General features: G+C 46.1%; 1 protein-coding gene across 3 annotated transcripts in view; it reads left to right on the plus strand.

Annotated features, from left to right (window-relative positions):
• KIAA1217 (KIAA1217 ortholog) overlaps nt 1–12,317 on the plus strand; it is a 767,824-nt gene that overhangs the window by 156,170 nt on the left and 599,337 nt on the right. The gene's annotated exons all lie outside the window — the stretch shown is intronic.

The following is a 12,317-nucleotide window of genomic DNA, read 5'->3' on the forward strand; positions in this document are numbered from 1 at the left end:
CCTTTTGTCCTGTCAGACAGGCACCATTGTGTTTTTAAAAATCAGGAAGCAAATTCTCTTTGATAGCTTCTGAATAAAGTGTTCACTACCAAAAGCTTTGATATCAGAGAGAAATTGGCATGAATAAAAGTAGGCATTTAAAGTCTGTCTTCCTAGTTGGCTGGTATTTGTTCTGTCACACACCAAAGACACGTGGGTCTATAAAAGATTCATATTGTGATATTGTGGCGTTTGTGATGGAGAACTTCATGGACACAGCTTCAGCTTGATTTGCAGCCCCATCAAGGCATTCGGTTCCCCTGTTTCTTGTCAGGCCCCCAGGGAGACACCACGGGGCCAGCTCACCCGGAGCCCGCGGTTCAGCTGCCTGGACAGCAGGTGCAGGGAAATTACAGGGTGACAGAGATGTGTTGTCACAGCAAAGAGGCACACATGCCCTCAGCCTGTCTTCCTGGCAGGAAGGCTCTGCGGCAAGAGGCTGACTCACGAGGCAGCTTGGCTCTGAGCAGCGCAAGACATTGAGTCAGATCCCTGCTTGATAAAACCCAGACATGATTTATATTGAAATAGCATGTGCTTCAAATGCTTCTTTTTTTTTTTCTTTTTTTTTTGAGACATGATTACACGCCAAGATGTTTTATCTGCTGAGTCAAACCAGCAGAGAGCCGCAAGAGGTGGAATCCCCACCTGCAGCTTTGGTCAACTCTTCCTTCTTGCTTAAAATGATCACACTGTTTTTCTCTTGATTTATTGACATAATTTTATTTCCAGAGGGGTTGGTTGGCAAGGAAATAAAAGGTTCGATCATTCATTCAGCACGTATTTACTGACTGTTGCTCCGCTCCTGTTCTAGGCTCTATTTCAGGTGGCGGGTCACAGAAGGGCTCGACACGGGCCCCTTGGAGTGTGTCCTGTAAGAGAGAGACAAAATTAATAAACATCTCAGTGAAAGATGTGGTTGTCAGACTGTGAAAAGTGCAGTGGCTTAAAGAAAATGACGTCAGGGATAAGGTGCGGCGTGAGAAGGGCCTGATTTGAACAGTGTGGTTAGGGAAGGCCTCGCTGAGTCAATGGCATTTGGGCAGGAAATTGGAGGAAATGAGGGGGCAGGGATGTGCCTGCCTGGGAAAGGGTGGGGGTTCGGTCTCAGGGGGGTCAGAACTATTTGGTTCCTGAACTATTTTGGAGGTTGGCATGAGACAGTTTTCTTTCAGGTTGGATATGGGTATGAGAGAATAAAGGACTCGGCAATGACTCAAGAGTTTTGGCTCGAGCAGCTGAAGGATGGAGTTGTCATCTCCTGATGTGGCAAAGACTGCAAAAGGAAGTTTGGGGGTGCTGGAATTAGGAATTCTGCTTTGGAGCTGTAGTGTTTGAAATAACTATAAGGCAACTGTGTCCAGTAAGCAGTTGGGTAGTCAAGTGTGGAGTTCGGGGGCGAGGGCTGGGATGAACACCCACTCTGGAGGGGGCCTCTGTTAGGTGAGGCTGGATGAGGCCGTCAAGGGCAGTGATGCTCAGCCGACGCCCACTGCTTTGGTTTGCCGAAGCTGCCAGAATGCAATATACCAGAAATGGGTTGGCTTTTCCAGTGGAGATTTATTAGGTTACAAATTTACAGTTCTCAGGCCATGAAAATGTCCAGATTAAGGCATCAAGAGAAAGATACCTTCTCTGAGGAAAGGCTGCTGTCATCTGAGGTTCCTCTGTCAGATGGGAAGGCACATGGTGATGTCTGCTGGTTCTTCTCTATGGGGCTCTCATTTCAGTGGCTCTCTTGACATGGGTCTGGGTGTTTCTTTCTATGTTCTCCTGTTTATCTGCCTTTTATCCTCTCATCGAGGACTTCAGTGAAGGATTAAGACCCACCTTGAATTGGGTGGACACATCTCAATTGAAATAGCCTAACCAAAAGGTCCCACCCACACTAGATCTGCCTCCACAAGAATGGATTAGAAGAACATGGTCTTTTCTGGGGTACATAACAGATTCAAACCAGCACACCCACCTCCACCCTTAGGACTTCTTTCATTGGTCTGCAGAGATTTACAGACACAGGTAATTTTAGAAATCTCCCAGTTGATTCCTGTGTGCAGCCTGGGTTAGGTATATCTGACGTAGGGAGTGAGTGTGGCTAGAGTTGAGAAGTCCTGAGACAGAGTCCAGGGCATGCTAACACTGAGAGGCGGAAATGATGGGAACATTCCAGTAGAGAGGGGGACATGATGACATAAGAGAGAAGGCAGAATTGAACAATCCCCTTGGGTAGGGAATTGTGGAACGTGGGTGCAATGGATGTTCTTCTAGGATGGGAGTATGGTCATTTGCTCCATGCCACCAGAAGGGAAGGGCTGAGTACAGGGGACATTTGCAGGGGGGCAGGTGCATATGGCGCCAGGTGTTAAAGGACATTCACTTCTGATGCTCCTGCATTCTCAGTGAAGTGGGAAGCGAGGCCTTTGGATGGGGGCGGGCGTGGCTAGGAGGACTGTCCTAGTTTCCCAGCTGCTAAAACAAATGCCACGCAATGGGTTGACTTAAGCAGTGAGAATTATTGGCTCACGGTTTTGAAGCTAGGAGAAGTCCAAAACCGAGGCATCCGCAAGGCGATGCTTTCTGCCTGAAGACTAGCATTCTGGAGCTGACTGCCAGCCATCCTCAGTCATCGGCTTTTGTGTCACATGGCAGTGCACATGGCAGTGTCTTTTCCTTTCTCCTCCGGGTTCCATTGCCTTCTGGCATCTTCCCAGGGCTTCTCTCTCCAGTAGTAGGATTAAGACCCGCCCTGAATCAGTTGGACAACACCTGAACTGCAGTGGCCTCATCAGAAGGCCCTACTGACAGTGGGTCCACACCTGCGGGAATTGGTTAAGATTAAGGACAGGTTTTTCTGGGGCTACATAATTCAGTCTGCCCCAAGGGATTAGAGGTTTGAGGAGAAAGTGTGAAGTTTCCTTCAAGGAAAATGGACGTGGAAACACAGAATCCATGGTGGTTCAAGGGTCCCGGGTTGGATGTGAGGCCAACAGCGCAGGGGATGGTGTTTGCCAGCCCCCTTAGGCCTTGTTCTCCAGGTGCAGAGGGGCAGGGGGTAGGATTTAACTAGGGTGGAGAATTTTCCAGGTGAATAAAATCAGGAAGGCTGGGCCTGAGAGCGGAAGCTGTGTGCATCCTCTGATTATGAGAGGCCCTACTGAGAGGCCCTACCATGTTCACGCAGTGGCGATGTACACTCGGTTGGTGTAGTGAGGATGCCGGGGGTGGGGGGTGAGGCAGAGTGAAGGGGTGGTGGGATTCGAGGATTGGGGGTCCTGGGTGGGGTCCCAAACTGCTGAAGTCAGGGCTCCAGTTGTTCATTATAGCATGAAACTCCCGTCTATTTTGATGAAAGGTAAGCATAGTCATTACAAAGCCGGTTTCGCTTTGAATCTTCTTAATTAAGTTTTCAACCATTAAAATTAGTTAAGTTATGCAAAAAGGACCACAGCTTTGAACATTAGCATGCATCCCTTCACTTACAATTATGAAATGAATATATTAGTGTGTAATCTAAAAACAATTAGCGACTGCTAGAATACGTCTCAGTAATCTGTCTCCTGTAAAGTAATAAATTGCCAAGGACAGAATTAAACTATCCTGAGCACTTTTTAAATATGTATGTTTCTTTGTAAACCCAGTGGTTTGGGAAAATGACTAACAAAATAGTGTTTCTCTCTTCCTATTTTGTAAATCACTTTAATTTTGCTAAATTGCTGAAAAGGGACTCATCGCGGGTAACAAAACACTTTTCTAGAATCTAATTGATAAAATTGTGTTATATGAGACTGATGCCAACGCTGTAGAATGCTTGGCTTTGATAAGATTTTGCCTGTTACGCTTCAGAATTTCTGTATGTTAATGGGGATTTGGTTCCTCCATAACCGCATCTACTGACCCTTCACTCCACTGACCTGAGAGGGCAGCTGGCAGCCTGGCTCCGTGGCTGCCCTCCTGGCTGGGCAAGTAGCCTGATGTCCTTCAGCCTCCGCATCGGGCATGGAGGGCCCGTGGTCAACTGTCCTTTGCCAGGACAGCCTTGCAGCCAAGTCACTTTCCAGATGTCTCACCTGTTCCTGGCTTGTGTTCCTTCCCGACAATTCCAGGATGCCTGGTGCCGGAGCCCCCACCCCCACCCTCTTCACCACTCCCTCACCCCACCCTTCCCCCCACCTCTGCCCACCAAAGTATCATCACAAGTGGGAAGTCACAGGTGTGGACTTGTGTTGTTTATCTTTTTCTTTAGGATAAAACATGGTCTCCAATTCTGCAAAATGGGTTGCCTCCTTCTGCCCTTCAAAACGTTGTGACTTCTACCACCATCAAAGTTCAAGTGCAATTTTGAATACATTTAAAATAAAACACATACAAAGAGCCCCACGATTTTGAGGTTTACAGAATCCCCAGTGAGAACGAGATGACTTGAGGTTTGCTTCCGTTTCTCGGGTCGGGAACTTCATGGCCTCAGTCTTCTCCTGAGCTCAATCTCTTGGTCTGGACCCACTGGCACTGTTGGTCCCCCTGAGGCATCTTCCTTGTGGCCAAGAACCAGCTGAGAGCACTCACTATTGCTTTAAGGTTCTCGCGTCGAGGCTCATTGTCCACTCTCTTACCTTCACATTAGGTCAGTCTGGACCCACATGAGCTTCCAAGGTGGTTTTGATTCAGTTACCCACCCACTCCTCCAGTGACTCTACTCAGACATCTGCCATGAGCTACTATGCTTAGTCATAGGTTTTCAACAAAATTAGTACATCATCTGCCTATAGCACATAATGTCATTGCTGTAGAAAACTACAGGCTATCCTCCATTCACATACAGAATGTGTTCCCGAAGACAGGAAAAATGAAATGTGGGAAAATCAAAAACTAGACTTCTATGTTATAAGAGATTTCTGTTTCTGTAGAAATAAAAAATTTAAATCCCTAGTAACATTTGACCTACAACCTTCAACAGTATAGTTCTGTATTCAGGATGTGTTCTTGAATTTGTTGTTTCCTTCATAATCAGTGAGATCTTCTTATTTCTGATGAGTGTTCAGTTGAGGCTAAAGACTTGCTGTTTTGTTAAATAATTGATGCTTCTATCAGCATCAGAGCTTTCATGTTTCTGCTGTCCCATCATTTCAATAAAATCATCTGGACAAAATGCAATATCGTATTCAAATTCTGTATAGACAACAGTGGCAGTGCTGCCAAACCAGAACCTTCCGTTGTGTAGTGGACATTCTGTGTGTGTGATGATCCCGGAGGGCCATCCACCCTCCAAAGTCTCAAAGAATGGCAGTTTCGAGGAGCAGTGTCCAAAAGGATGGTGGCATGAAGATCAGACAGATCAAATCAAGGAGGGTCTCTTCACACATTCTCTAAAGCAGACCCATGAATAAGGGCAAAGAGAGGCCAAGGGGAACTGGGATGCAGTGACTGGTGAGGAAGGCAGAAGGGGGTGCCAGGCACGTAGAATTCACCCCACACACACCCATTGAGTGGCTGTCAGGAAACGTGATTCAATTCTTCCCCACATTTGGTTTATGTTTGGTTTTGTTTGGAATAGCATCTGGGAATAATTTGTATCCATTTTATTTATTTCTGTATTTGCTCATCTATTTTTTCATTTATTGGCAATTACCAAACAAATTGTCACAAAAGTGAAAAAGAAGTAAAAGCAGAACTTTATCTGTGTTCCCCACTCAAAGTGGCAAATAGCCTCTTGGAGAGGTAACGCCCAGCGACATTTCTAGAGCTGAGTATCACATGGTCTCCTGCCTCCATTTGGGTTTAAACATGTTTAGAAATTCTCCCCTCTGTGAGGCATCATACAGATGGGAAAACATTTGTGTGATTCTTCAGGAAAATGGGTTAAAGAGTGAAAATATGTGGCTGATGTCACAATTAAAAAATTGATAGAGAATAACCTGCCCAGGCTTGGGTGGAGATGACGAGCAAGAGATTATGAGCTAGGGCCACTGTGAATTGCAGTGGGAGACTCGACATGCTTAGGATGGAATTTCCTAGAGCAGTGAGCCATGTGGTTCTGTCACCCGGAGAGGATTGCATTAGAGTGACAGCCTCTTCCGCTCACGCTCCTTTTTGCCTTTCTAGCAAATGAAAGCATCGGAAGTCCTAAGCAAGGGCCGCCTGTGCTCCTTGGGCTGTTATGGTCACTTCAGGGGCCAACCAAGGAGTCATTTGCTCTTCTGGGGCAACGCGTCCTTGCACTGAGGGCTCCTGGGTCTGCACCCCAGCCTGGAACTTGAGAAGGGAGTCCCAGGTCCAGTAAGACCCAACTCCCTCTGTGGCTTTAGGCAGATGACCTAGAGGGAGGGTACGAGGCAAGATCAAAACTCTGGTTTCTAGGTTTCAAAGCTTGGTCCTTACTCAAACAGGTCTTTGCACACTTTTGTTCATAGCAGCATTATTCTCAATTGCCAAAAGGTGGAAGCAGCCCAAGTGTCCATCATCTGATGAATGGATAAACCAAATGTGGGACATACACACAATGGAGTATTATCCATGCAATAATGCATGTATGTGACAACACAGATGCACCTTGAAGACATCAAGTTGAGTGACGGAAGCCAGGCAGAAAAAGACAAATGTATAAATTCACTGAAATGAAATAATTAGAATAAGAAAATTCATAGTCAGAAACTAGATTACAGGTTACCAGGAGCCAGGGTGGTGGTAGGGAATGGGGACTTAATGCTTAATTGGTACAGAATTTCTGGTTGGGGTGATGGAAAAAAATTTGGTAATGGATGGTAATGGATGGTGGCACAATATTGTGAACATAATTAACAGCACCAAATTATATATTTGAATGTGGTTAAAAGGACAAATTTTAGATTGTTTATATGTTATTTAGAATAAAAATAAACAACAGCCATTGGACTGTGCAATACAAACAGTGAACTCTAATGTAAGCTATGGACTATAGTTAGTAGTAAAATTGTAATAATATTCTCCCATCTCTTATAACAAAGGTGCCCTACTCATGCAAAATGTTCGTAATAGAGATGGGTAGACGGGAACTCTGTATGACTTTTCTGTAAACCTACAACTTCTCTAAAATAAAAAATACTGGGATGGGGCTGGGGGGATGCTTGCCCCTTGCTTAGAAACAAAACAAACTTTGTACCCGAGTGTTGGTCGCTGTGTAAAAAAGAAAGTGTCATTACCCCTCTGGCTTGCTCCGCAGCCTGAGTGACCTGGAAACCAGCCTGCCCCAGGCAGGGCAGTGGGCATTCAGTGCAGCGACCGTCGGCTTGTCCCTTCTTGGAGCGGCTAGCGGGCACACCACAGCCTGCGGGCATGTCACCTTCACCTTTTAAGCCAATTTAGCTCAGTAATACACCATCCGTTCAATAGTCTCAGGAGCAAATTGATTTTTCAAGGTAGGGAGGCCTTTTTCTCACCAGTAGCCAGACCGTTATCTAGGGAAAGATAAAATCCAGCCACTATAGCTCATAATCTCCCGCTTTTCCAGGTGCCGCTCTCATTTCACTCTTCTGGGCACTGCTACACAGTAGCTTTAGAGGAATTGTTCCAGTGGATACCTCCTTGGCCACAGCCTTTGGTTTTGTTCCGGGCAGCTCGTGTGTCAGCTTCCTGTGCCCAGGAGAGCTGGAGGGCTCCCCTGTTGTGACCCCCTGTGGGCCTTCAGTCACTCAGTAATTCTAGCACGCAGTCCTCAGCTCGTGGCCTGGAAGTTGAACTTGAACCCGATGTGCTTGGGGTGACTCACCCCTGCCACCTGCCCTCCTGACTGTCCATCTCATCTTTCCACACCCGTCTTTCCTTCATTTGTTTCCTTTGCTGATTTTGGAGGGAGGTAGGTCTACTTCCTCCAGCCAAGCCAACAAAACATCCTTTGAGTTTTGTAGTTCGTTGTGTACCGTTTTAAGTTCCCAAGCTGTAGTCTCTAGCTGGGACAGTGATGGAGAGTAGATTTGAAGATGAGATGCCTCCCCAAGGGAGAGCCTGAGAAGGAAGCAATCTTGGAGGCAAATTGAGATGACAAATGCATCTCTTACCAGCTCCTTTGAAGACTGTGAGGAAAAGTATCTTATTCATCTTTGTATCTTTAGCATCTGGCTCTGTGTTTGGCACTGTTTTATTTTGCTGAAGTTGACAAAAAGCAAAATATCAGAAATGAGTTGGCTTTTACAATGGGGATTTATTAACTTACAAGCTCACAGTTCTGCAGCCATGAAAATGTCCACATCAAGGCATCAACAGGTGATGCTTTCTCCCTGAAGACTGGCTGCTGGCGATCCACAGCTCCTCTGTCACACAGCCAGGCATGTGGTGGCATCAGCTGGTCTCTCCCTTCTCTCCCGAGTTTTGTTGCTTCCAGCTTCTGGCTCCAGTGGCTTCCTCTCTGAGCTTCTCCGGGGCTTTTTCCTGTGTATTCTGCCTTTGAGCTTCTGTCACTCTTCACTTCTCTGTGTCCTTCTAAGTGTCTCTCTTGTCTCTTTGAGCTTCTCTTCTTTCTTTTGTCCTCTTTTAAAGGACTCCAGTAAGAGGATTAAGACCCACCTGGGACATGCCTCGACTGAAGGAACCTAATCAAGAGGTCCCACCCACCGTAGGTCTACACCCACAGGAATGGACTACATTTAAGAACATGATCTTTTCTAGGGTACATACAGCTTCCGTCCATCACAGGTGCGTGGAGGGTACTTGATAAATATGCATTGAACTGAACCGAGCACAGCCGCACGTGGTGGAAACGGCACGCAGTGGTCAGCTGGTGCTTGACACAATTGATGATGGAGCGACGGAGGAAGGAAATCAACGTATCGGCCCAGCCCTGTGCAGCTGTGTGCTTCTGTGACCCATTTCCCCAATCAGGTCTGGACTGAGTTGTCCTTCAACTCATTTGAGTATTAACCACGGTTCTACTTATACCCAGCAGATCATTTGTGGAAAAGATGCCCAGCAAAGTGGTTCCTTCCTGTAATCACCTCACCAGCGTGAAGCGCGTTGGCTGTCTGGGATTCAAGTGCATGTCTTCTTGCATCAGCCCGGGGAGGGTTGAGCTGGTCGTGCCTTCACCCGGCTGGAGACCCTGCAGCTGCCTGTGGATGAATCATCCTCATCTGCCCAGTCTTTACGAAGCATCCCCCCAAAGCATTGGTGACTACCCCTCTACGTTTCCAGTAGCCCTGAGCACCAAGCACCACCCTCTGGCTAATTCTTAGGGTGTCTTCATGGGCATCCTCACGTTGGGAAGGGAAAACAAGATTTTACTCTCCTAGAAAGTCTGGTGCCTCCTTTCCTGGAAAGGAGTGTCTTCCAGGCACCTGGGGGAGTCTTCCCCACCCCCAGCTCATGCTTTTCAGCCAGGGCCTCTCCCAAGGGACAGAGGCTCAGTGTCAGTCTGGGTCAGGAGGAGGAACTGCAGAAGGAGCCCTGGCAGGCTGAGGCCAGCGGCCCTCCCAGCTTGGGCGGGCAGCCCAGGAAGTTGGGGGAACGTGTGTCATCTTCAGCAAGCTCGCTAGGGTGCAGCAGAGAGGAGTTCGCTGTGTTCTCTGATGGCTTCAATCACGGAAAGCCAAGCAGCTAACTTCTATCCAAGGCACCTGAACGGGCCAGAAACAACAGAGACTCAGGTTCACATCAAACGAACCCATTACCTGAGGGGACCTGTCTTCTGTGACTAATATACCCTCCTTTAGACTGGGTGGCCAAGATCTGCAGTATATTTTTGAAGTATTTCTTTTCCCTACAAATATAATTTAGTTCTAAGGCTTTAGGAGCTAGGGAACTTTTGTGATTTTTGAATTTTATTTTAAAGGAATGCATAGCAAGAATGTGAGTTGCTCTGAAGTTTGGAATCAACTTCCATAATTACTTTATCAATAGAGAAAGTATTTGCCTTGTGCTGTTTTGGATGTATTATGTCCCCCAAAATGCATTTTCTTTGATGGAATCTTTGATGCAGATGTGTTAGTGTTGATTAGGTTGGAATCCTGTGATTGAGTGTTTCCATGGATATTTGACTCAATCAACTGTGGGCGAGAACTTTGAATGGATAATTTCCATAGAGGTGTTAACTCCACCCATTCAGGGTGGGTCTTAATTGAATCACTGGAGTCCTATAAAAAAGTTCACAGATAGAAGGAGATGCTGCAGCCAAGAATGCACAGGAGCTGAGAGACGAGCTAGAACACAACCCAGGATCAGATCTAAGATGGCGGCATAGAAAGGAGTGGAAGCTAAGTAGTCCCCCTGGAACAACTGAAAAAAAAAAACCAGAAACAACTAGTAAATAATCCAGAATAACTGCAGGAGGACAGACGTGAACATCCAGTCATCATACACCAACCTGAATTGGGAGGAATGCCCAAGATCACAGCACAAAATCTGTAAGTAAGAACTGCGAATCCAAATCGGGAGACCCCCTCCCCCATAGCCCAAGTTACAAAGCCTCGTGGTGCCGGAGAGAAGCTTTCTCCCAGCAAGCGAATATAGCTCAGCTGAGCTCCAACTGAGGTTTTAAATAGCGAGTGTGAACTGCTCACTATGTGGTGCGAATCCCCAATAAGTAGACAGAGGCTTTGGGTGATGACTAACCTTGGAAAGCTGGAGGGTCTCCTCGGACTAGCTCTGTTCCTTTTTCAACTCAGTGGAGAAAGCCTCAGCCATTTTGAATTCCTAGTTCTGTGACCCAGACAAAGGTGTAGCACAGGTAGAGAGAGACCATTGAAATGCTAATGACCTCCCCCTAAGGCGTCTATCTTCTCTAAAGAGGAAAGGGGTGGGGCCCAGCTTTACTGCCTGCCTTTCATTCAGAACTTAAACCAGTCAAGAATTATAGGCTGATCTTCGCATCAGGCAGACAGCGTCCCTGCATGGCCCAGCGGCCTAGGGCTTAGCTTGAGGGACAACATGCACAGCCTTCCCTCAGCAGAGGTCTTGGAAGATCACAGCTGAGAAGGGAGGCCCGCTTGGAAAACCCAGGGATTCTGTGTCAATGCCAGTGGTATGTGGGTCAGTGACAGAAAATCTGGGGCAAAACTGAAATGAAGGCTTAGACTCTTGTGGTGGCCTTGAATCTCTGGGAACCTGGGGGATTAGAATATTAAAACTGCCCTTCCTCCCTGGCCACCCATACACACGCCCCACATTCAGGGCGGACGGCTCCAGCAACACACCCAAACTGATTTCTCCAACTGAACCCCACAAGAATCATTCCCCCACACACCACAGAGACAGAGTTGGGGAGAACTGACTAGAGGCATATAGGTGACTCGCAGACACCAGCTGCTGGTTAGTTAAAGTGTATGCCAACAAACTGTGTTTCTGAAAAATTAGATCAGTATCTTTTTTTTTACAACTTGAAAGAACCCTATCAAGCAAAGCAAATGCCAAGAGGCCAGAAACAACAGAAAATCTTAATGCATATGATAAAACCAGACGATATGGAGAATCCAACTCCAAACTCCCAAATCAAAATATCGGAAGAAACACAGTGCTTAGCAAAATTAATCAAAGAACTACAATCGAGGAACGAAAACATGGCAAAGGATTTAAAGGACATCAAGAAGACCATGGCCCAGGATATAAGCAACATAAAGAAGACCCTAGAAGAGCGTAAAGAAGACATTGCAAGAGTAAATAAAAAAATAGAAGATCTCATGGAAATAAAAGAAACTGTTGGCCAATTTAAAAAGACTCTGGATATTCACAATACAAGTTTAGAGGAAGTTGAACAACGTCTCAGTGTCCTAGAAGTCCACAGAACAGAAAATGAAAGAACAAAAGAAAGAATGGAGAAAAAAATAAAAAACATCGAAATGGATCTCAGGGATACGATAGATAAAATAAAACGTCCAAACTTAAGACTCATTGGTGTCCCAGAAGGGGAAGAGAAGGGTGAAGGTCTAGAAAGAGTATTCAAAGAAATTGTTGGGGAAAACTTCCCAAACCTTCTATACAATATAAATACACAAAGCATAAATGCCCAGCAAACTCCAAATAGAATAAATCCAAATAAAACCACTCCGAGACATATTCTGATCAGACTCTCAAATACTGAAGAGAAGGAGCAAGTTCTGAAAGCAGCAAGAGAAAAGCAATTCACCACATACAAAGGAAACAACGTAAGACTAAGTTGTGACTACTCAGTGGCCACCATGGAGGCAAGAAGGCAATGGAATGACTTATTTAAAATTCTGAGAGAGGAAAACTTCCAACCAAGAATACTTTATTCAGCAAAACTCTGCTTCAAATTCGAGAGAGAGCTTAAATTTTTCACAGACAAACAAACGCTGAGA

Source organism: Choloepus didactylus, chromosome 5, assembly GCF_015220235.1.
Source record: "Choloepus didactylus isolate mChoDid1 chromosome 5, mChoDid1.pri, whole genome shotgun sequence".
In the NCBI taxonomy this organism is placed as follows: domain Eukaryota; kingdom Metazoa; phylum Chordata; class Mammalia; order Pilosa; family Megalonychidae; genus Choloepus; species Choloepus didactylus.